Below are 24,820 nucleotides of genomic sequence, written 5' to 3' on the forward strand. Positions count from 1 at the left end.
AAGTAGTTCTTGTATCTTTTAAAAGATATTTACGGGACTTGAGAGACTTTGTTGGCTGATTTCGTGTGGTTTTTCTTTACTTGATACCCATTAAAAACAAAATTTAGGATTTCTGTTAAATAAATAATTCTTATACATTTTAAAATAGCTTTACGGGATTTGAGAGACTCTGTAATGCAGTAGTTTTTCAGTAAGGACACTCGATATCCTAAAAGTGTTTAATTCAAACTTTTTTAAAACTTCGAAATTTTTCAACTTTATTTATTTTTTTCTTTTTGTACATAACTTAAAATGTCAAAATATGCTTACAGTTCTAACAATTGCGCTCTGTGATTGGTCAGAGACACGATGTGACTTTCCCACTGGTATTCTATGACCGGTTATTGACACTACCTAATCTATTGCATGTATTAAATCAGTATTTTTTTACGCAGTGGAACGATAAACACATAAGTCATATCTTTAAAAAAACAGTGAAGATGGAGCATTTTAATAAAGTGTGTCTACATTACAAGGTTATAGTAGCATTGAATGCCGACAAAGAGAAGTATTTAAACTTTGAAACAAGTACAAGTAGTAGCACTATTGGAAATGTATGCATGCATTGTCATGACAGTAAGGAATTAAATTTCTTTGGAATACCGAAAAAATTCAGCTCTTATGTTGGTGGTTATGCGAGATTGAGATCTCCAGAGATGATTGCACTCAAAGAGAATGCCAACATAAAAATAATCATTGATGATAGAGGACAACTCCTTGCTACTGCTGCAGGTAACACATTACCTACCGATATATCCAATCGTCACCATTCGGGTATTAGCATTCAACGGAAGATCAATAAAAGAAAGGCCTACTATTCTACTAATATCGTAAACCATATCTTGTCTACATGCCGAAACTGTTACCTGTGTAAAAATAATGTGATAATAGACAGTGAAATTGCCAGAAAAATAAAAATGGAATTGTCAGAAAATATCACTATGGAATATAAGGATGAATCGATGAAAAACAAAGCACCAGCAAACGTTACTGCCATTGATCAGACAGTCATTGAACCAAATAATACCGAAGACGAAAAGCATATTGAGCCTGTTGATGAGACACCAGTAAAAATTGTGTATGACTCAAAATGGAATAATGATTATTCTACTGATTACGAACTAAGAGAAGACAATAGCTATAATATCAAGAGAGAACATGGTGAACTATTTTATTGAACAGATTCAAAATGTCCAAAGTTAATCATTGATATTAATATTGTATCGTAATATATTTTTTGTATTAATATTCTACATAGCATTATTTCATTAAAAATATATTATTCATTACATTGTTATGTGTTCATTATTTTTATAGTAAGCTAGCATATCAAACGTTTAGAATGTCTAGTAAAACGTCGGAGATGTAAGAAAAGGAATTTGCATACATCTATTGTCAGACACATGGGATAACCTAGACAAAATCTTGGTATCAGAATGAATAAATTATTTATCAACATCCGTTAATGGATATGTCATTATGAATAAATTGTAAGTAAGTAAGTAACAAACTCTTTCTTGAATTCACCTCTTTGTTACGCAATAAAGAAATTTAATTAAGGAAATTATGAAAAAAAATTGTAAGTAAGTAACAAACTCTTTCTTGAAGTCACCTCTTGGATACACAATGCAGAAATTTCATTTAAGAAATTATCAAAAATTTTAAGTAATTAGCAAATTCTTTCTTGAATTCACCTCATGGATAAATAAAAAAGACATTTCATTCAAGAAATTATGACAAAATTCATAGTAAGTAACAAACTCTTTCTCGAAGTCACCTCTTGGATACACAATGCAGAAATTTCATTTAAGAAATTTGAAAAAATTTTAAGCAAGTAACAAACTCTTTCCTGAAGTCACCTCTTGGATACACAATGCAGAAACTTCATTTAAGAAACTATAAAAAAAATTGTAAGTAAGTAAGTAACAAATTCTTTCTTGAAGTCACCTCTTGGCTACACAATACAGAAATATCATTCAAGAAATTATGAAAAAATTGTAAGTAAGTAGCTAATTGTCCCTTGAATTCACCTGATGAAGAAAAAAAAAGACATTTCGTTAAAGAAATTATGACAAAATTATAAGTGAGTACAAAAATCTCTTCTGTTTTCACGTCTTAGATACACGATGTAGAAATTTCATTCAAGAAATTATAAAAAATTCTCATTAAGTAATAATATCTTTCTTGAAGTTTCCTCTTGGATACACAATACGGAAATTTCATTCAAGAAATTATGAAAATATTTGTAAGTAAATAACAAACTCTTTATTGATTTCACCTCTTGGATACATAATACAGATATTTTATTCAAGAAATAATGAAAAAATCGCAAGTAAGTAAAATACTCTTTATTGTTTTCACTTCTTGGATATACAATACGAAAATTTCATTCAATAAATCATGAAACAATTGCAAGCAAGTAACAAACTCTTTCCTGAAGTCACATATTGGATACATAATGTAGAAACTTCATTTAAATAACTATGAAAAAATTGTAAGTAAGTAAGTAACAAATTCTTTCTTGAATTCGCCTCTTGGATAAACAAAAAAGTCATTTCATTCAAGAAATTATGAGAAAATTCTAAGTAAGTAACAAACCCTTTCTTGAATTCACCATTGGGATGCACAATGCAGAAATTTAATTCAGGAAATTATGAAAAACATTGCAAACAAATTCTTTCTTGAACTCGCTTCCTGGACAGACAATACAGAAATTTCACTCAAGAAATTATGAAAAAATTGTAAGAAATTATCAAAAATTGTAAGTAAGTAGCAAATTCTTTCTTGAATTCACCTCCTGGATAAATAAAAAAGACATTTCATTCAAGAAATTATGACAAAATTCATAGTAAGTAACAAACTCTTTCTTGAAGTCACCTCTTGGATACACAATGCAGAAATTTCATTTAAGAAATTAAAAAAAATTTAAGCAAGTAACAAACTCTTTCCTGAAGTCACCTCTTGGATACACAATGCAGAAACTTCATTTAAGAAACTATATAAAAATTGTAAGTAAGTAAGTAACAAATTCTTTCTTGAAGTCACCTCTTGGATACACAATACAGAAATTTCATTAAAGAAATCATGAAAAATTGTAAGTAAGTAGCAAATGGTTTCTTGAATTCGCCTGCTGGATAAACAAAAAGACATTTCGTTCAAGAAATTATGACAAAATTCTAAGTAAGTAACAAACTCTTTATTATTTTCACGTCTTAGATACACGATGTAGAAATTTCATTCAAGAAATTATAAATAATTCTCATTATGTAACAATTTCTTTACCGAAGTCCCCTCTAGGATAAACAATACGGAAATTTCATTCAAGAAATTATGAAAATATTTGTAAGTAAGTAACAAACTCTTTATTGATTTCACCTCTTGGATACACAATACAGATACTTCATTCAAGAAACTATGAAAAAATCGCAAGTAAGTAAAAAACTCTTGATTGTTTTCACCTCTTGGATATACAATACGGAAATTTCATTCAATAAATTATGAAAAAATTGCAAGCAAGTAACAAACTCTTTCCTGAAGTCACCTCTTGGATACACAATGTAGAAATTTCTTGAAGTCCCATCTTGGATACGCAATACAATACGGAAATTTCATTCAAGAAATTATGAGAAAATTCAAGGTAAGTAACAATATCTTTCTTGAAATCCCCTCTTGGATACACAATACGGAAATTTCATTCAAGAAATTAAAAAAAAATTGAAAGTAAGTAACAAACTCTTTATTGATTTCACCTCTTGGATACAAAAAAAGACATTTCATTCAAAAAATTATGACAAATTCTAAGTAAGTAACAAACTCATTCTTGAATTTGCCGTTTGCATACACAATACAGAAATTTCATTCTATGGGACCTCTATACGTGATTAAACACGTTTTGAAACTACATGCTATTTGCTTGCCTTTCCTTGGTACCTTTCCAAAAGAGCGGGGATTCCCCACTGGTTCCTACACATTGCAAAAAAGTGAGCAGTCGACCTTTGGTAAGCATTTCAAGTCAAATGTTTACCGGGGTATTAAATAAACATACAGAGAAGACACAAAAACAGAGACGACACACCCACAGATATGACACACACATAGAGACGAGACACGCACAGACACGACACACAAACAGAGTCATAGTGAGAGAGATATCCAAAAAGTTGGGTTGATCTAGGTTCACTTAGACTGGCGCGCCACTTCCGTTGAATGCTAATACCCGAAAGGTGACGATTGGATGTATCAGTAGGTAATGTGTTACCTGCAATTTCATTCAATAAATTACGGAAATTTCATTCAATAAATTATGAAAAAATTGCAAGCAAGTAACAAACTCTTTCTTGAAGTCACCTCTTGGATACACAATGTAGAAATTTCTTTAAGTCCCCTCTTGGATACGCAATACAATACGGAAATTTCATTCAAGAAATTATGAGAAAATTCAAGGTAAGTAACAATATCTTTCTTGAAATCCCCTCTTGGATACACAATACGGAAATTTCATTCAAGAAATTCCAAAAAATGGAAAGTAAGTAACAAACTCTTTATTGATTTCACCTCTTGGATACAAAAAAAAGACATTTCATTCAAAAAATTATGACAAATTCTAAGTAAGTAACAAACTCATTCTTGAATTTGCCGTTTGCATACACAATACAGAAATTTCATTCTATGGGACCTCTATACGTGATTAAACACGTTTTGAAACTACATGCTATTTGCTTGCCTTTCCTTGGTACCTTTCCAAAAGAGCGGGGACTCCCCACTGGTTCCTACACATTGCAAAAAAGTGAGCAGTCGACCTTTGGTAAGCATTTCAAGTCAAATGTTTACCGGGGTATTAAATAAACATACAGAGAAGACACAAAAACAGAGACGACACACCCACAGATATGACACACACATAGAGACGAGACACGCACAGACACGACACACAAACAGAGTCATAGTGAGAGAGATATCCAAAAAGTTGAGTTGATCTAGGTTCACTTAGAGTGGCGCGCCATCTTCCGTTGAATGCTAATACCCGAAAGGTGACGATTGGATGTATCAGTAGGTAATGTGTTACCTGCAACAGTAACAAGGAGTTGTCCTCTATCATCAATGATTATTTTTATGTTGGCATTCTTTTTGAGTGCAATCATCTCTGGAGATCTCAATCTCGCATAACCACCAACATAAGAGTTGAATTTTTTCAATATTCCAAAGAAATTTAATTCTTTACTGTCATGACAATGCATGCATACATTTCCAATAGTGATACTACCTGTACTTGTTTCAAAGTTTAAATACTTCTCTTTGTCGGCATTCAATGCTACAATAACCTTGTTATGTAGACACACTTCATTAAAATGCTCCATCTTCACTTTTTTTTTAAAGATATGACTTATGTGTTTATCGTTCCACTGCGTAAAAAATACTGATTTAATACATGCAATAGATTAGTTAGTCTCAATAAGCGGTCATAGAATACCAGTGGGAAAGTCACATCGTGTCTCTGACCAATCACAGAGCGCAATTGTTAGAACTGTAAGCATATTTTGACATTTTAAGATATGTACAAATAGAATAAAATAAATAAAGTTGATAAATTTCGAAGTTTTAAAAAAGTTTGAACTAAACACTTTTAGGATATCGAGTGTCCTTACTGAAAAACTACTGCATTACAGAGTCTCTCAAATCCCGTAAAGCTATTTTAAAATGTATAAGAATTATTTATTTAACAGAAATCCTAAATTTTGTTTTTAATGGGTATGAAGTAAAGAAAAACCACACGGAATCAGGCAACAGAGTCTCTCAAACCCCGTAAAGTTCTTTTAAAAGATACAAGAACTACTTATTTACAACAAAAATTTCGTTTTTAATGAGCACTAAGTAAAGAAAAACCACACGGAATCAGGCAACAGAGTCTCTAAAACCCCTTAAAGATCTTTTAAAAGATACAAGAACTACTTATTTAACACAAAAATTTCGTTTTTATTGGGTATCAAGTAAAGAAAAACCACACGGAATCAGGCAACAGAGTCTCTCAAACCCCGTAAAGCTCTTTTAAAAGATACAAGAACTACTTATTTAAAAAAAAAATTTCTTTTTTAATGAGCAATAAGTAAAGAAAAACCACACGGAATCAGGCAACAGAGTCTCTCAAACCCCTTAAAGCTCTTTTAAAAGATACAATAACTACTTATTTAACACAAAAATTTCGTTTTTAATGGGCATCAAGTAAAGAAAAACCACACGGAATCAGGCAACAGAGTCTCTCAAACCCCTTAACGCTCTTTTAACAGATACAAAAACTACTTATTTAAAACCAAACTTCGTTTTTATTGAGCACTAAGTAAAGAAAAACGACACGGAATCATGCAACAGAGTCTCTCAAACCCCTTAAAGCTCTTTTAACAGATACAGAAAGTACTTATTTAAAACAAAAACTTCGTTTTTATTGAGCACTAAGTAAAGAAAAACCACACGGAATCAGGCAACTAAGTCTCTCAAACCCCTTAAAGTTCTTTTAAAAGATACAAAAACTACTTATTTAACACAAAAATTTCGTTTTAATAGGCACCAAGTAAAGAAAGAGCAGATCCCATTTATTTTCGATTCTGAGTATTTTTGGTTTTCCCTCTAAATTTGACCCCCTCTCTCTCCCCTGCCCTCGGAAATGGGGGAACGAAGGGCCTCTGAGCCTTGCCCTTGATGCAGATCCCATTTATTTTCGATTCTGAGCATTTTTGATTTTCCCTCCAAAATAACCCCCCCCCGGCCCTCAGAAATGGGGGAACGAAGGGCCTCTGAGCCTTCCCCTTGAGGCAGATCCCATTTATTTTCGATTCTGAGTATTTTTGGTTTTCCCTCCAAAATTGACCCCTCCCCTGCCCTCAGAAATGGAGGAACAAAGGGTCTCTGAGCCTTGCCCTTGAGGCAGATCCCATTTATTTTCAACTCTGAGTATTTTTGGTTTTCCCTCCAAAATTGACCCCCCCCCCCCTTGCCCTCAGAAATGGAGGAACAAAGGACCTCTGAGCCTTGCCCATGAGACAGATCCCGTTTATTTTCGATTCTGAGTATTTTTGGTTTTCCCTCTAAAATTGACCCCCTCCCCCTCCTCTATCCTCAGAAATGGAGGAACGAAGGACATCTGAGCCTTGCCCATGAGACAGATCCCGTTTATTTTCGATTCTGAGTATTTTTGGTTTTCCCTCTGAAATTGACTCCCCCTCCTCTCCCTGCCCTCAGAAATGGGGGGACGAAGGGAACGTTAGATCCTATTTTAAATTGACAATACTTATTAAACATCACTTGTGTATTATACAGACCACATCAGAAAGGTAAAACATCATTCACACTCCTATTATTCAAAACATTAATTAATATCTTTCATAGTGTCCAATTTGCGAATCCCTTTTTGCAAAAATGTCAAATACTCACTTTCTTTGAAAAGGTGTCAAGCTTCTATAGGATAATGCTGAAATTGCTATGGCAGTACGCAAATAACATATAAATTGCTAGGGCAATAAGCAAATAGCATAGTCCTATGGTAGTACGCAAATAACATAGATATTGCTAGGTCAGAACTTAACTCCATAAGCCCAATTGTTGAATCTCTGAATCTCATTGAAATTTTGTAGGGCTTTTATAGGATAAATTTGAAATTGCTATGGCAGCACGCAAATAACATATAAATTGCTAGGTCGGAACGCTAATAACATGGTGCTATGGCAGTAAGCAAATAACATAGTCCTATGGCAGTACGCAAATAACATAGAAATTTTTAGGGCAGTACGCAAATAGCATAGTCCTATGGCAGTACGCAAATAACATAGAAATTGCTAGGGCAGTACGCAATTAGCATAGTCCTATGGCAGTACGCAAATAACATAGAAATTGCTAGGGCAGTACGCAAATAGCATAGTCCTATGGCAGTACGCAAATAACATAGAAATTGCTAGGGCAGTACGCAAAATAGTACCTTGGTTACTACTCATGCCCATGCAAGAATCATGTGACAAATATCTGAAGACTCAATCTGTCGATAATCTGTAATCTGTCAATTGAATTCTAACGCCTCTCTCTAAAGTAGGTCAAATACCTTCTCTTGGTGGTCTGGCTGGAGTCGAGTTGTCTCCCATATATGGACTCCCCCCTGGATAGCAAAAGTCCCCACTACGCATGTGTTGTCAGGTTCATTTTTTTTTCAAAAAAAAATCGGACAAGGTTAAGAGGTAAATTTTAAGTCAACTTTTTTAAAATTAAATTAGCGTCGATACGGCAAAAATTACGATAGTGCTTCTTTTGTTTGACGTTTTATAGGGTAAAGTAAGTAAAAAATACTAGATACGCGCCATGCACACCAGGTGCCTAGAATCCAACGGTGAGCCTCCACTGCCGGACGGCTGCAGAAGCGGGACTGCCAACTTAATTTCAGTTGTTTTTTAATATGTGTGTATTGTTTATTGTGCATTTTGCAATATTTTTGAAAGTAACCGTGTAGCATCTTTGCTAAATAGTAACTTTTCTTCGTTACCGATTGAAGAAAAATATGGTATTGAAGACTTAGGGCAGGCCCATACCGCCTTTACTTTTTTACTGTCTAGTGTTCGGTATTCATTATAAGAGAACCTCCAAAAATAAGTTTTCAGGCAGCTTAAAAACTTATTTAGGCGTGTATTTTTCAAAATTATTGAAGAGAGGGTCTCTTTCCCTTGAAGAGCATTCATACCCCCTCCCCCCCAGATGTGGACCCCCTCTTGCCACCCCAATGAAAATGTTGAAATTACGCCCATTACCATTACAGAATAAATATATTTAATGTAATTTAGCTAAGAGACTCAATGATTTTGTGAACATATTTTTAGAACTCAAACGACTAAAGATAACCACACCCTTTTTCACAGAAGGGGGTGGTTTGACAATAATGCAAATAATGATCATTGTGAATTAAAAAACCCAAGAAATCAAGTTTTTGTGAATTCTCCACTTCCAACATAAATTGAATCTTTCAATCAAAAGTATTTAAACGTACGAAAAAGTCGTTCAAAGAATCGTACCCAAGTTCCTAAGTAGACAAAATATCTTCAACAACCGGGCCTAAGAAGAGTGTTTCATTTCAAAAGGTTAGTTTGTTTTTAGCACTAAGGACCGCTTGACGGAGGTCCTTGCCGAAATAGCTGTTTTTGTCTTTTCGCTTCGTGTTTTCAACCGGCTGAAAATCCCCCGCGGCCTCTTGCCTATTTTAGTCATTTGTAAATTTTTTTTTGTTTTTCATGAGATATCCGATCTATTTACTATTTATGGGGCAATAACCTTGGGGCAAGGGGACAAAGGGTAAGGATTTTCATAGGCGCAAGCCACTTATTTACCCCAAATACCTTTCGCATGAAAATACCTATATTTACTTTAAATTTTATATGCACATGCCTGCAGTCACTCAGAAGAAGTTCCAATGGGGCTTATAGTCCAGATACTTTTAGGCGGATCAGGAAAAGTATTCAGTTTAGATATCCCTCTACCAAATAATATATTAAGTCCTCTTACCCTACCTGTAAGTTTCAATTTCACCCCTCAAGCCGTTCAAGATTTATTGCTTATAAACTATTTTACGAACTCGGATGCATGTAATGTCTTTTGATGTACTTAGAAATGCAGGTAGTTTTAGGAGTAGGCCTATACCCTTGCATAAATATAGAAAATCTTGGCCTACACAACAAAAATAAAACACGTCTGTGAGGAATCGGGTAAATTACATAGTCTAGGGGCAGGGCCATTGTTTCTAGGGATCTCGGCCCTCATGCTAACCCTTCAAGTCTATTTAATAGATCTTTCGACTATTCTGAACAAAATGGCTGGCACATCTCAAAATTTCGATCCGATGCATTAATAGCTCCCTGGGTCACATTTAATATAGGAGAAGGGTCAAAAGTACCATCCAATCGTTTCTCGCCCTTGAAAAGTGCACTATAACTTTAAATTTTCGGTCGTTTGGACCCACTACCTAGTTTCTACGACCACCCCTTCTATATGAAATGGTAGGAAACAATTATGTACTTATGATCAATTGATGAATTTTTATTTGACTGACTAGATCAAATACTTGCACCAGTGAGCTAAAAGAATCGTCTCAGAATCCATTTGGTTTGTTTCGACATCTTAGACAGGGTAATTTCTGCTTGTTTTAAATTTTTAAATCGCAACGCTCCTATTCGTATAAACAACTTTTTATTTTTTCAAGGTATTGAAAGTATAAAGAGCGCCTTTGAAGCTTAAAAGACAAAAATTATCACATATACAAATTAGTCTTATAATTCATTTTAAACCTGGATCCCTTGCTGAACTAAGCTTAATATATATTCAGGATTTTTGCAAGCCCTTTCAAATATAGGAATCTCTTGTTCTAATTTTATTTAATGGTGTTTCACATTTAAGCGTATTTATTTCTACCTTAGTCAGGGGCGTCGTGGGGGGGGATAATTTGGAGAAAAATTATTATATAGCTCATGCCCCTTGCCTATCCAAATATGGACCCCTCTTGCCCCCCTTCCCTCCCAATAAAAATTCTTGAGATTCACCCCTGACCTTAGTATGTTAGACAACCATAAGGAACAAGCACAAACTATGTTTGCCAATGACCACTTTACCTGAAACAATATCTTCATTGAATTAAATTACACTTACAGTCCTCCTACAAAAGTGCAAAATCGTGACCCTTATAGTGCTATATTAAATCGATGCCCGATGTAATGATTTCCGCTTTTGAAGTAATTAAAAAAGGTATTTTAAAAGATTGCTATCCATCATGTGATGCTGAAACAGTATTCACACAATCCATAATAATAAGAAAGTGTTATTTGGTAATACGTCATTGTATTCAATTGTGTAGAATTTTTATATATTAAAGCATGATGGGAACTGATCCAGGTTTCACAGTACATGTCTTTAGTTAAAAATTAGTGATACGTAACTTAGCTCAAAGAATAACTTTGATTACGCTTGAATTGATAGTGCGACTTTATTATTGATTGCTTTTGCACTTAAAAACTAAGATTTTTTCACGCCCTGTGTCATTCACTTTCTTGAAATGACACAGAAACTTTGGCTTTAAGGACATCTTCAGCATTAAAAGGAGCATGAAATAAATGTTCAAGATTGAGAACATCTCGCTTTCATTATAATATGATTTTTGGTCCTATGTACACCAAAAACTCGAAATAGGCTACTAGCCTTCTACTTAGTTCCATATGCAAGCATGAATATTCTTTCTGAAGTTTGGATTGAAAGAATGTAGTGATCATCCTGATGCAATACACTTCAGCCAAACTGTTCCCAATGAATTTGCAATGCTGATCAAATATTCTTTCAGTTACTCTGTCCAAAAATTTTCCTCCTGCAGTGGATCCCGTCTTGGCCCCCGGGCGTAATGGGCTATGGGGACGGGGGGGGGGTCAACTTCCCCAAGACCCCAGTTTGCACCCAGACCCTAGTTCCCCCCTCCCCAGCCGAAATTTGGTTTCTGCCAAAAAATCTTGTCAAAACTAAGATAAGACTGCATAATTCAAGCATCCGGAGACAGGTCAATTTCTTTACCATATTTTTGCCTTTGTAGTACTACGTGGCTCATTGATGAAATTACGCCACTGTTCTTGTCCCCATGCCAAATGATAAATGATACTACAAGGATGTAAAGCTCGTGAGAAGGTAACGTGTAATTTAAAGCCTTAAGTTAAAGCCCTGGGAGAGGAAGAGAGGAGGGGCCTCAGTCTACTCTGTTAGTTCGGTTCTGAATTTCTAATATGGTACAAAAGATTTTCCAGAGCTTCAGAATAAAAGGGGCAGTCAATTTTGCTAACATGTCTTATGAATGCCTTATATATGAAAAAAAAAGACTTTTGGAGCAAGGAATTACTAATCTGCTTTCTACGTATGTTGAAAAATCGGATGCGATTATGGTGACTCTCCGAAAAATATGGTTCCTCAATAGTCTGGAAAGTAGTAATAAGGCAATAATGAAAAACGGAAACCTTAGAAAATTTGCGGCCAGTGAACAAATATTTCAATAAATAAGCAAATTTTTCAGACCTCTAATCTGCTGTCTACAGCAAAAAATAGAATAAATTAAAAGCTCGCCCAACAGCTTTCGACCTACTAGATACGTACCTCCACAAGTTCAGGGCCACTGAAACCCTAATACACGAAAAAATAGTCTATTTAATGGGTAGCCTGAAAATGGGCCTGAAAACTTCCGATTGGCTTAGAAAAATTCCAATGTCCTTGGGCTAAGAAGAGCCAAATGCATAAATAAACACACTGGTAAGTCTTTGGGCAAAGTGGACCCTAATTTAAAAACGCGTTATTCGGTTTTGGGAAAGGAGCCCCAAAGATAAGGGACCTGTAAATGGGCCAACAATTGTCATTTTCGATCATCTTTAAACTTAAAGGAATTACTTTTAGGGGAAATCAATTTTGATGGGGAAGGGGGGCGGGGGTCGTAAAAGGTCAGATTTTTTCCTCTGGTCGGTTGAAACTTATATCTGTAAGTCCTATGGGTCAGGGGATCTCAAAAAAGAAAATTGATTGTAAGAAAATATTAGTTCACCCGAAAATGGGGGCCAGAAAAAAAACAAAAAATAAAATTTACCCCAGAACAGCTTAAAGCACACATTCATAAGCCTCTAGGCCAAGAAAATTCTATCTTCAAGTCCTTGGGCGAACGGGACTCAATTGCAAAAAAAAAACAGAAAATAATGGTTTGCTAAAAAAGAGCCTTAAAAAGGCATAAAAACTTTTTTTCCGAACGACTTGACATCAACCTCTTTAAACCCCTATGCAAAGTAGATATTAATTCATAAGATAGTTTTTAGATTTGGGGAGTTGGCCGCAAAATAATTTGGCAAGAAAATTGACCATTAGGGGGCCTGAGAAAAAACAGAACATGTTTCACCTCTTATCGGCTTAAAGTCTGTTAGTCTGTGGGACCCTAATTTATCAAAAACCAATTTTAAGTTCAGAGGCACAGACTCTCCAAATTTGGAGCATGGAAGAGGATTCTTGAAGCTTTTTGGCTTGAAATTTATAAGCCTGAGTCCTTGGGTCATACTTACTTTATTATATAACAAAATTACATTTCAAAAACGTATCCTCGAACTCCCGAAATCCCAAATTGTGATGATAAGTATTTCACACCACTTTTAGCTCACGATCATTCTGGGATCGTTTGGTCAATGATTTACAAGCAGGGTCTCCAAGACCCTTCGTCAACAGTTCTTAAGTTCCATCCCAATATTTTGGTAGAGAAGGACCGTGTTCCGTTCCAAGCACCAAGGTCAGCAGTGTATCATGTTCTGTTTCCTACCCCCTTTAGTTGACAGTAACTAGGCTTCGTGTACCCCTGTGGGATCGAATAAGAGTTTCTAGATGGCCATTTTGTTAAGAATAGTCAAAAGGTGTAGTAGATATGCCTTTAGGGACGACGTAAGTACAAGGTCTTAGAGGCCGTTAAGGGTCCCAGAAAAGGCCAAGTAAATTTTGCCAGGAATTTTTTAAACTTGTATCTGTGACTCGTTTGGCTAGGGGGGAGGGGCAATATACAAAACGGATTAAAAAAAAGACGACATTCAACGTTGGGTTGCCCAACAGCTTTCGACCTAGATGCATACCTCCACGAGGTCCAGGGTCAATGAAACCCTAATGCAAGAAAAGGTAGATTATGGAATGGGTACCTTAAAAATGGGTCCAAAAACTTTCGATTGGCTTAACAAAATTTGAATGTCCTCGAGCCAAGAAGAGCCAAATGCATAATAGTACAGTAATAATACGGAAAAAAAATGACCGAACCAGGAACAAATTGATAAAGTAATGCTTTCTTCACCATCCGAACTAGAAAAAAGCGCTGAACAACATATCCAAAATCACCATCCCAAACGCGTTGCAAAATTTGTTTTTTTCGCTATTTCTGTTACATTAATTTTTATTTTTCATGAAAAAATGAAGTGTCACGAAATGAGTGGTTGATACGTCTATCTGTATCAGAATTGAAAGAAGAAATCGGTTCTGACGTTATCTTTTCTTATAAACGTCAAATAAAATAAAAAAATCCATTTTTAGTTAAAAAATAGCAAAATTTCGCTAGTTTTTGCAAAATAACTAAGTGATATTTTTGTGTGTTTTTTTGAAGGTTGTCCGGCGTGTCAAATGAGGTGGACAACGTTATCATCAAACTCGGAGGCTTTCACTTGATAATGAGCTTCGTCGGATGCATAGGACACCTGATTCAAGACAATGGGCTCAAAGAAATTTTGGAAATAGTAGACGCACCGGCAACGGTACCACATATACTTTCTGGGAAAGCGATTTCTAGAGCTATTACAGCTCACATTCTCGCGAGCTCGGCTCTCTACGCTCATCTTTTAGGACAAGATGCCGGAACTTTGGATACTTTAGACCTTGAGAAACTCTTCAACGACACCCTTGAGGGAAAAATGTCCCCCAGAGACCTTGACGAAGCACCAGAGCTGGGACTACTGGATTTTATTATCAAACAGAAGATTGAAGACCTACGAGATCACCGAACAGCAAAGCTCTGGCTGCAAGTACCTTGACATGGTTGAAAAGCTTCTCAAATTTATACGTGCCGAGAGACTAGGCCTATGGGACCTGCATTTGCAGGTTGCAGCAGAAATGCTTTCCTACCTAGCTGCATCTGGGTAAAACCTTTACGTGAAATCTGTCTGGTTGTACATCCAAGAGATGACTAAACTTCCCAGTCGTCACCCAAAAATATTTCAGATGTTCAGTTCGAGTTCTACAAAACAAGGCTGTTCGGCTGTTAGATGGCCTACAGCCCCGGGATTCGATACGAAACGCGTATGAGCGTGTAAAGATACTGCCAGCTTTCGGATTACAGGAGTTGTATACACTTCTATTCATTTTTAGGATTCAAAAGGGTATAAACCTCCCGTGTTTTGATAGCTTAGCAAACCTGAGATTTTCCGTCCATGATTATGATACTAAGTCATCTGTAGAGATAAATATTTCGCTGGTTGTTTCGCCCCGATCGATGTTTTCTTTGCTTCATAGGGGAATCAGAAGTTGGAACCATCTTGATCAAAATATAAAAAATATAGGTGATATTTCTTCGTTTAAAATAGTAATTAAAGGGATGCTTTATAGTAAGTATGGATTTTAGTGTTTTCTTTGTTTTTTTTTTAAGATATTGGTAATTATGTATGGCTCCTGGGGGTGATGATTATGATTATGATAGTAAATTTAATGAAAATGTTAAGGTGTAAGGTTTGTGGTGCTGTGATATAGATAGGTTGTTTTTTTTTTTTTCTTTATTTTTTGTTATGTTAGTGTATTTTTTCCACCCCCATGGACAAGTTTTTACTTCTTGTGGTGCCCGCTAAACTGATGTTAAATTATTTGTTTGTTTTGAATAAATCTCTCTCTCTCTCAGTGAGCAAGGACACACGATTAGAAGGTCAGATCGGCGCTGGGCCGGCCTCTCAGCAGACTTAGTTATTGAACAAGAGCACATGCGAAGCCTAAAGACATCGGGAGGACTCACTGGTGGTGGTGGCATGACTGAAGAACAGAGAGCAATTTGGGTCCTATCGAGGCCGGCGTGCCTTGAGGTCAACCTGTTGATGCAGAACCTGACGAATATCGGCTACTCTACAAACGAGCAGCATCGTGACTTGAGTCTGAACAGACAAACTCGTGACTTTGAAGGTACCGCGAAGTTGGTAGATTTCTTCGAAGTTTCATCCCCATTCAAAGTCAATGAACAACTGAGAAACGTTGCAAATGGAGTAACTTCATCTCCAGGCGTGAATGTTGACGAAGCCGAATCTGCTGGGAAGAAAATTATAGACAAGATGTCAAAAAAGACCTTGAAGGAACACGTCTTTAAAAAAGAAAGATCAAGTGACTCTGATGACCACAAAAAAGTCGGGCTCTTCTGAGGTGGCGCACATCGACCCGGTGCTACTTTTTCAGAGGCTCATTATCGTTTCCCAGAGGTCTAGCCTCAAGGAAGATTATTTCAAGTTTGAGCTCTGTACCATTCCTCCTGCTCTTTTCGAAAAAAACGGATTCATGCGAAAGGCCAACAAGCCCAAGCTAGGAAAAGCAGTCTATCAGTCAAGTGGGTTTGATGCTCAGTCCCCAAGACCTGTGGGAATTACCAGCTTCGTCCTAGACGGGGGCTCCCTTCTTCATCGGATCCCGTGGAAGGTCGCTTCCACATACAAGGCTATCACGTCTTCGTATATTCATTACGTGGAAAAAAAAGTATCCCCGTGCAGTTTTAATCTTCGACGGATACGACGGCGGTCCGTCAATCAAAGATTCAACCCATTTGCGTCGAGCTGGAACTGTCGGCCGCGAAGGATTATTTACCGATGACATGAATCTTTGCATGAAGAAAGAGGAGTTTCTTTCATGCAAGGAGAACAAATCGCGTTTTCTGAAGATTCTTGGAAACGCTCTGGTAGCCAGCGGTTGTGATATATAACCATGGGCGCCCATAAGCTGAATTCCAGGGGGGGGGCAAACCTCGTCTAATTGACACTTTTAATGCTATATAATAGAAATCTCAGAACAAAATATGAAAACAAGGCAGCATCATTCAGCCAGGGGGCGGGCACCCCCTTGCCCCCCTGCCACCCCCCCCCCCTTATGGGTGCCCATATATATAACACTCTTGAGGAGATGCTGATCTAGACATAGTGAAGAAGGCCACGGAAACTGCACTCCATAGCGACACCATTGTGGTTGCTGATGAAACGGATGTTCTCGTCCTCCTCATCTGTCATGTAGACACGAGTTCAAATCAAGTTTACTTCTCGCCGGAAGCGAAATTCGGAAGTGAATGCTCAGCTCGGGATGTATGTCAGATAAAAGACAAGCTAGGATCAGAAGTTTGCCAGCTGATGCCGTTTTGTCACGCCATGCTGGATTGCCACACAACATTGCACCTTTACGGCATCGGAAAAGGAAAAGCTCTTCAGCTATTGTTATCCAGCTCGAGTTTCAAAGACGCCGGTACCCTGTTTACCAAAAATTCTGCATCTCATGATGAGATGGCTGTGGCTGGAGAGAAAGCTTTGCTGATACTCTACAACTGCCAGGATCTGGCTATTAAAAAGATCTTGAAGTATCTCGGAAAACCTAGTTAGTCAACTCAAAACTGATCTAGAAACTTCTATTGAACGCTTGTTTTTTTTTTTACCTAAAAACGTTAAAATTTGTTCATTTTTGTTCAAAAACAGAGTATTTCTGATTTATTTTTAGACATTTTGGAGAAACTAACATCAGATATCATTTCAGCTTTCAAATCTGATACAGAAAGACATATCAAACACCAGTTTTGTGATATTTAATTTTTTTTCCAAAAAAATAAAAGATTAATAAACAAAAACGGCGAAAAAAAAAATTCGCAACGAGTTAGAGATGGAGATTTTGGATATGTTGTTCAGCGATTTTTTTGGTCTGGATAGTGAAGAAAGCATTACTTTATCAATTTGTTCCTGGCCAAACCTTATTATTCCTGTACTATAAGAAAAACATTGGTAGGAGCTCCACAAATATGGGACCAGAAAATGGACCAAAAATTGTCATTTTTGATCAGGTTTAAACTTAACGGGATTACTTTCAGGGTAAATCAAATTTGATGGGAAGGGGGAGATTATGAAGCGTCAACGTTTTTCCTCTGGTTGGTCTTATATCTGTATGTCCTATTGGTCACGGGGACCCCACAACAGAAAACTGATTGTAAGAAAATATTGATTCGCCAAAAATGAGGCAAAAAAAACAAACAAATAACAATTTGTTGTTATTTGTTGCTTATTTGTTGTTATGTAGGCTAACCAAATCCTATCTGTGAGGCCTTGGGAAAACATGACTGCACAAAAAAAAAGTCGAAAAAAGGCATAAATTTTTTTTTTTACAATGACTTGACCTCAGCATCTTCAAACCCCTATGCCAAGTAGATATTAATTCGTAAGTGAATTTTTAGATTTGGTGTTCAGGCCGTACAAGAATTTGGCAAGAAAATTGACAATTAGGGGGCCTGAGAAAATACGGAACAAGTTTTACCTCTGGTCGGCTTAAAGTCTGTAAATCCGTAGGACAAAGAAACCCTAAATTGTCAAAAAATAATTTTGAGTTTGGAGGCATAGGCTCTCCAAACTTGGGGTATGGAAGAGAATTCTTGAGGCTTTTTGGCTTGAAATTTATAGGCTTAAGTCCTTCGGTCAGACTTACTTTATTATATAGCAATATTACATTTCAAAAATGGATTCTCGAACTCCCCAAATCCCAAAATTGCGATAATAAGCATTTAGTACCTCTTTTAACTCACAATCATTCTGGGATCGTTTGTTCATTGATCTGCGTGCATGGTCTTCAAGCCCCCTTCGTCAACAGTTCTTAAGTTCCATCCCAATATCTTTCTTGGTAGACAATGAACGTGTTTCTTTCCAAGCGCCAATGTCAGCAGTGTATGTGTTCTGTTTTCGACCCCCTTTCAAACAGTTCGTGGTAACGAACTGTAAGTAAGGAGCCACTTGGCTCAATAGTAACCGAAACTCTTTAAAACAGAATTTTGATACCCAAAAATATATCAAAAGAATTTGATTATTATGCTGATTTCAAATATATAAGTTTCATTAAATTTAGTTTTACTGATCAAAGGATACCAGCCTGAGAATATTTGTCTGATTTTGGAAAAAAGGACGAAACAACCCCTAAAATCATAGAATCTAAATGAAAATCACACCATCAGATTCAGCGTATCAGAGAACCCTATTATAGAGGGTTCAAGCTCCTTTCTGCAAAAATGCGGAATTTTGTTTTTTTTTTCCTAGAAGACAGATCACAAATGCGTGTTTTTTTGGGTTTTTTTTATTCCCAGGGGTGATCGTATCGACCCATTGGTCCTAGAACATCGTGAGAGGGCTCATTTGAACGGAAATTAAAAGTTCTAGTGGCCTTTTCAAGTGACCAAAACGATTGGAGGGCAACTAGGCCCCCCTCTCCCGCCTATTCTCAAAGAAAAGTAAAGAACTATTTAAAACTTAAGACGAACAAAAATGAAGTCCTATAATAATTCAAACTTAAAACGACCAGAAATTAATGTCGATGAATAATAGAAACCCAAAACGAACCGAAATTAAAATAAATAATCACATCAAATGTGAAGGTAACATGTACTAATATAAGTGAATAACTGAATCGTAAAACGTGCAAAAATTAAAATGAAAACTTAAGTCAAACTTTTAGTTTTGCTTCATAACTCCTCCCCCCTCTTTACAGACCATGAAGCCTTTTCGGGGATTTTGATTGTATTCTTGAGTGATTTTTGTTATTTTTTGGTTGAAATAATACTTATTTTATTAAAAAAAAGACTTAAAACGAGCAGCAACTACTGCACACAGGAGTGAGACTTAAGCCCCCCTCCCTCCTAACCCTAAGCCTTCTAAAGTTTATTGTATCATTTGAGCTTACTCAAGAAGAAATATTTTAGACTGGATATTTATAATTATAACACTGAAAAAAAACTACAGCTATAGAAAATCTTGAAATTTGAATTTCTCAGATTTTCAGGAATGAGTACCATTATAACCATTAATTTCATTAGTTCTTTCCAGTAATCTTGATTATTATATTTGTTTTAAAAATACAAATAGTTTTCAATAAACGCAAATGACACAATGAGGGCCGTATCTAGGATTTTTTTTCGGAGGGTACTTTACACAGAGACTTTTTCGGGGGCGGGGGGGGGGGGGTGTTTACACAAACAAACTAAAAAAACGCATAAAAATTTGTTTATACCCATTTTTTTACGTTTTTTCGAGTTAGACAAACATTTCGGGGGGTTCAAATCCCCTAATCCCCCTGGTGACGGCTTTGGACACGACATATTTTAGAAGGATTAAGGTTAGGAGGGAGGGGTAGTAGCCAAACTTATTTGTGTAATAATTTATGCTCGTTTTAAGTTTAACTTGAATATTCATTTTAATTTTCACTCGTTTTATGATTTAATTATTCATCTATATCAGTTACAGTTACCTTTATGTTTGATGCGATTATTTATTTTATTTTCTGTTTGTTTTCAGTTTCAATTATTCAAAGGTAAATTGGGGTGAGTGCTTTTTCTGTCGATGTGGTGCCGTTTTTGGTGGGTTTCAAGCTCCTCCTTCAAATGCTTAAAAAAGTATTTTTTATTATAAATTTTGCAAAATTAGACATGATTAATTCCTACTATTTCTGTATTACTAATGATTAGGGCATCTTTTTGCACAAGACAATTTCTGGAAAAAAGTGGCTTTAATTTTTAACAACAAATGGTATTTTACAATAAGGTGGGAGGATGCTTTGCTCTTAACTAAACTGCAGCTTTAACTGCAACCATAATTAGAGGTCTATAGTTTGTAACACACTTAAAAAATTCTTCTCATTTAACCTATATATAAACTTTCATGCATTATCAACTGTAGAAGAAAAAACGGTGCTTGTCGGCTATATAATACACACTCTAGAACGTGCATCGCGAAACTGGGCAAGCAGCTTCTTTATACCAGACAAATAGCTTCGGCTTGGTTGGAAAATACATTATAGCTATATTTGAATTAAATATTTAGTTGATATTTTAGTTAGGTTACCTATTTGATATAATGCGTTCTGGGTGGCCCCCCTTCCATAATTCTTTGTGGTAGTTTTTATAATTTTGTTACTAAAGTATTGCATTTTCATCATGTTTGTTTTATTTCATTAGTATTAACCAAACTTCTCTTCTCGAGTGTGTATTATAAAACCGACAAGTACCAACAAAAATTTCTGCAGTAAAATGATAATATTTATATAATCGGATTCAGAGTCTACGTTTCTCGATTTTCATTTTCCCTTTGTTTTTTGAATAGTTGATAATTCTTCGTCTCAAAAGCCAGATCTACACAAGCAATTGTCAAGAGCACTTGAGTCAAATAGGCTTATGCTTGTATTTAAACCTCAAAGGACAAATAGACAAAGTTTAAAATGAACTCAATTCTACTATTTTTCTGTTTGTTTGTTAAGCACTTGCAGAAATTGGAAACTCCTCGTAGGATACAGGAAATAGTAAACATACAGTTTATCTAGTTAAACGATTCGTTCTCACCCCTATTTGCTTTCATTAAAGTATAAATACCTTCGTATATCAAGTATCGAAAAGGTTGGTTGATAGCATTATACAGATTGACTATCGCAGCATTAAAAGCCACGAAGTTGATATCTATATCGTCTTTTTCCTGAGGAAAGGATTTGGTTTCGCAGACAGCAAAAATCCTTTTATGAGAACTATCAGCTGGGAATTTGATAAAGTGTGTAGCAAAGTACTGGAAAATGGATGTAATCCGAGTTGGTCAATATTTACTCGAAAAACACGAACACGAGAGAAATAACAAATGTTCAGTAAAACTTTTACACGGAATAATCTATGGCATGATAATTATGAGGTTGTGAGTGACCTATATTTGTCACCCCTAAAGAAACTGGATATTCAGACAACGGACAGTTAGGTTTTTATTCCCAAGTAATTCGACCGTGTCAAAAATCCATTGAGTGAAAAGAAATGCAAACTAGTATTGATTTAACGTATCCTAGAGGATGAGACATTAAAGGGCAATCAAGGGCTCAGACATGAACCAAGTTCTGAGATGCAAGCCTTGAGATATGAAGTCTACAAGACATGGAAGGTTCCAGAGGCAATACACACCCTTCTATTTTTATAAGTGTTGATAAGAAATAAGGTAACTTCTAATTTAAAGTTATTCTCGCATTATTACCTCATGCTTGCACACACACACACAAATACAAAGCTAGACAGCATTGTCTGCCTACTCTCTTTAGACGAGCAACTGTGTATGTAGGCTATGTATGGATGTATCTATTATTTCTTGAAAACAGCTTCATTTGTTTTTGAAAATATACACCCTGGGTTTTTCTGGTCCGAAAAAAAGTTCTAGATAGGTCACGAGTTTGAAAAAATTCGTTTAGATTCTTAATTTCGAAAAAAAAATTCATGTGAGCGACGTCAAATTTGTATACATTTCTAGATAATTAATTAAAAAAAAACTTTCCAAAAAACAAGTTTTTCAAAGAAAAGTAAAGGTCATTTTAAACTTGAGCTCAGCAGATACAAATACCTTTTAAAATTCAAACTCAAAACGACCAGAAATTACTATTAAAGAATAAATGAAACCCAAAACGAACAGAAATTAAATAAACAATCATAGCAAAAACATACAACAAGTAATAATATAAATGAATAAGTAGATCTTAAAGCGAGTAATGCTTATATTGAATATTAATACCAAGCTTAAAACGAAAAAAAAATCCTATTGAAATATAAATGAAACTTAAAACGAACAGAAATTAAATAAACAATCGATGCAAACAAAGATACAATAGATATTAATGTAAATTAATAAATAAATCTTAAAACGAATGAAACTTAAATTGAATATGCAAATCAAGCTTGAAACCAAGGCTGTATCCAGGGGGGGGGGGTTCCCCGTTTTGAACCCCCCCCCCCCTGAAATTTTTGACCGAGTCGAAAATAAGTCGAAAATTAGTAATACCTAGGTAAAAATCAGTAAAATTAGTCGAGAACTGAGTCAAAAATTAGTACCGTCCCCCCCCCCCCCGAAAAAAAATCCTGGATCCGCCCTTGCTTGAAACCAACAAAAATCACCACAAACAAGAGTTTGGGTATGACCTCCTTCTCTCACTGTAAAAGTCTAAAACCTACTGCGTCATTTGCGCTTTACTGAAAAACCAATTTTATGACAAATATTATTTTGTACTTAATATTCAAAATAAACATTAAAATTATAGTAGCATTTTGAACTGATGAGCTTTCAGCAATTAATATCATTATACATCAAATATTCAGTTTAATTTATTAACTCTTTTTAAAGTTGTTAAGTACGAATATAGTTTCCCTACAAACAAGTGTTTGGTTTGGATACTGCCTCCTTTCCTAACTGTAAATTAAAACCAAAAGCCTACTGCGTCATTGGCGTTTAACAGAAAACGGATTATATTAAAAATATTTTGTTTTCTAGCTATTACAGAATTGAAAAAAAAATACAATTATTGTGAAATAAATTTTTCAACGGATGGATCTTTAAATAGTTCATCTCAGTATTTTCTGGATATGCAACTTTACGGTGTATGTGCTTTACACTACTATTCAAGACGCATGTAGTATTCAGTAAAGCGCGAATGACGCGGTAGGTTTTAGACTTTTACAGTGAGAGAAGGAGGTCATACCCAATCTCTTGTATGTGGTGATTTTTGTTCGTTCCAAGCTTGATTTGCATTTTCAATTTAAGTTTCATTCGTTTTATGATTTATTTATTAATTTACATTACTATCTATTGTATGTTTGTTTGCGTTGATTGTTTATTTATTTCTGTTCGTCTTAAGTTTCATTTATACTCCAATAGGAAATTTTTTTTCGTTTTAAGCTGGATTTTAATATTCAATCTAAGCATTACTCGCTTTAAGATCTATTTATTCATTTATATTATTACTTGTTGTATGTTTTTTGCTATGATTGTTAATTTAATTTCTGTTCGTTTTGAGTTTCATTTATTCTTTAATAGTAATTTCTGGTCGTTTTGAGTTTGAATTTTAAACGGTATTCGCATATGCTGCGCCTAATTTTAAAATGTTTTTTTCTTTTCATTGAAAAAATTATCTTTCATAAAGTTTTTTTTAATTTATTTTTGTTCGTTATTGATATCATAAAATTTTAAGTTCTGAAATATTCCTTATTTCAAAATCAAACTAAAAAAAAAACCAGATATTCATCAAAGTATCAAAACTGATATCAAAGTAACAATATCAAAATGAAAAAGTGGGTTTGTGTCAACCTCGGAGTTTTTATTATCTGATGTTTGAATTATTTTTAACAAAATTGCTATCTCAAAATTTTATCGGATGGGTTTGGGGAAAAAGGGCGTGGGGGGACTAGATTACGCTTCGGTCTCTTTTGACTATTTAAAAGCGAATTAGAACTTTCTATTTTCAATCAAATGAGTCCTCTCTTAAGTTTACACGAGTACCTCTTCTATAAGAACCATATATATCCCCAGAGTATAACTTACAACGCCTGTCCCTGGGCCCTGGGGGGGTTGTGTCGACCCTGGAGTTTTAATATCTGACGGTTGAACTATTTTTAACAAAATGGTCACCTGAAATTTTTAACTTGGATAAACCCATCCGATACACCCAAAGACGTGGAGGGCGGGAGGGGCTAGTTACCCTCTGATCTTTTTTCACTCCGATAGAATGAACTACAACTTTTTATTTCCATTCAAATGAACCCTCTCTGAAGTTTATACGAGCATACCTTCCATAAGAACCATATATGCCCCCGGAGCAATACTTAAAACGCCTTACCTGGCCCAGGGGGGGGGGGTTGTGTCAACACAGGAGTTTTTCTTATCTGACCTCTGAACTATTTTTAACGAAATGACCATACGTAAAGGAGTTTTTGTTTTATGATCTTTGAACTATTTCTAACAAAATGGCTACCTCAAATTTTTTATCAGATGTATTTAGGGATTAAGGGCTTGGGGAGGCCAGTTGCCCTCTGATCACTTTTGACTCTTAAAAAGGGCACTAGAACTTTCAATTTCCAATCGAATGAGCCCCATTTGAAGTTTATACGACGACCCCTTATATATGAAGTGCCTCTGGGAAAAAAAATAAATGGAGTGTGGGGGGAGGCTAGCTGAAGTGA

The sequence above is a fragment of the Artemia sp. Qi Xiang Cuo genome, chromosome 6 (genome assembly GCF_049724085.1).
Source record: "Artemia sp. Qi Xiang Cuo chromosome 6, ASM4972408v1, whole genome shotgun sequence".
Taxonomy (NCBI): domain Eukaryota; kingdom Metazoa; phylum Arthropoda; class Branchiopoda; order Anostraca; family Artemiidae; genus Artemia; species Artemia sp. Qi Xiang Cuo.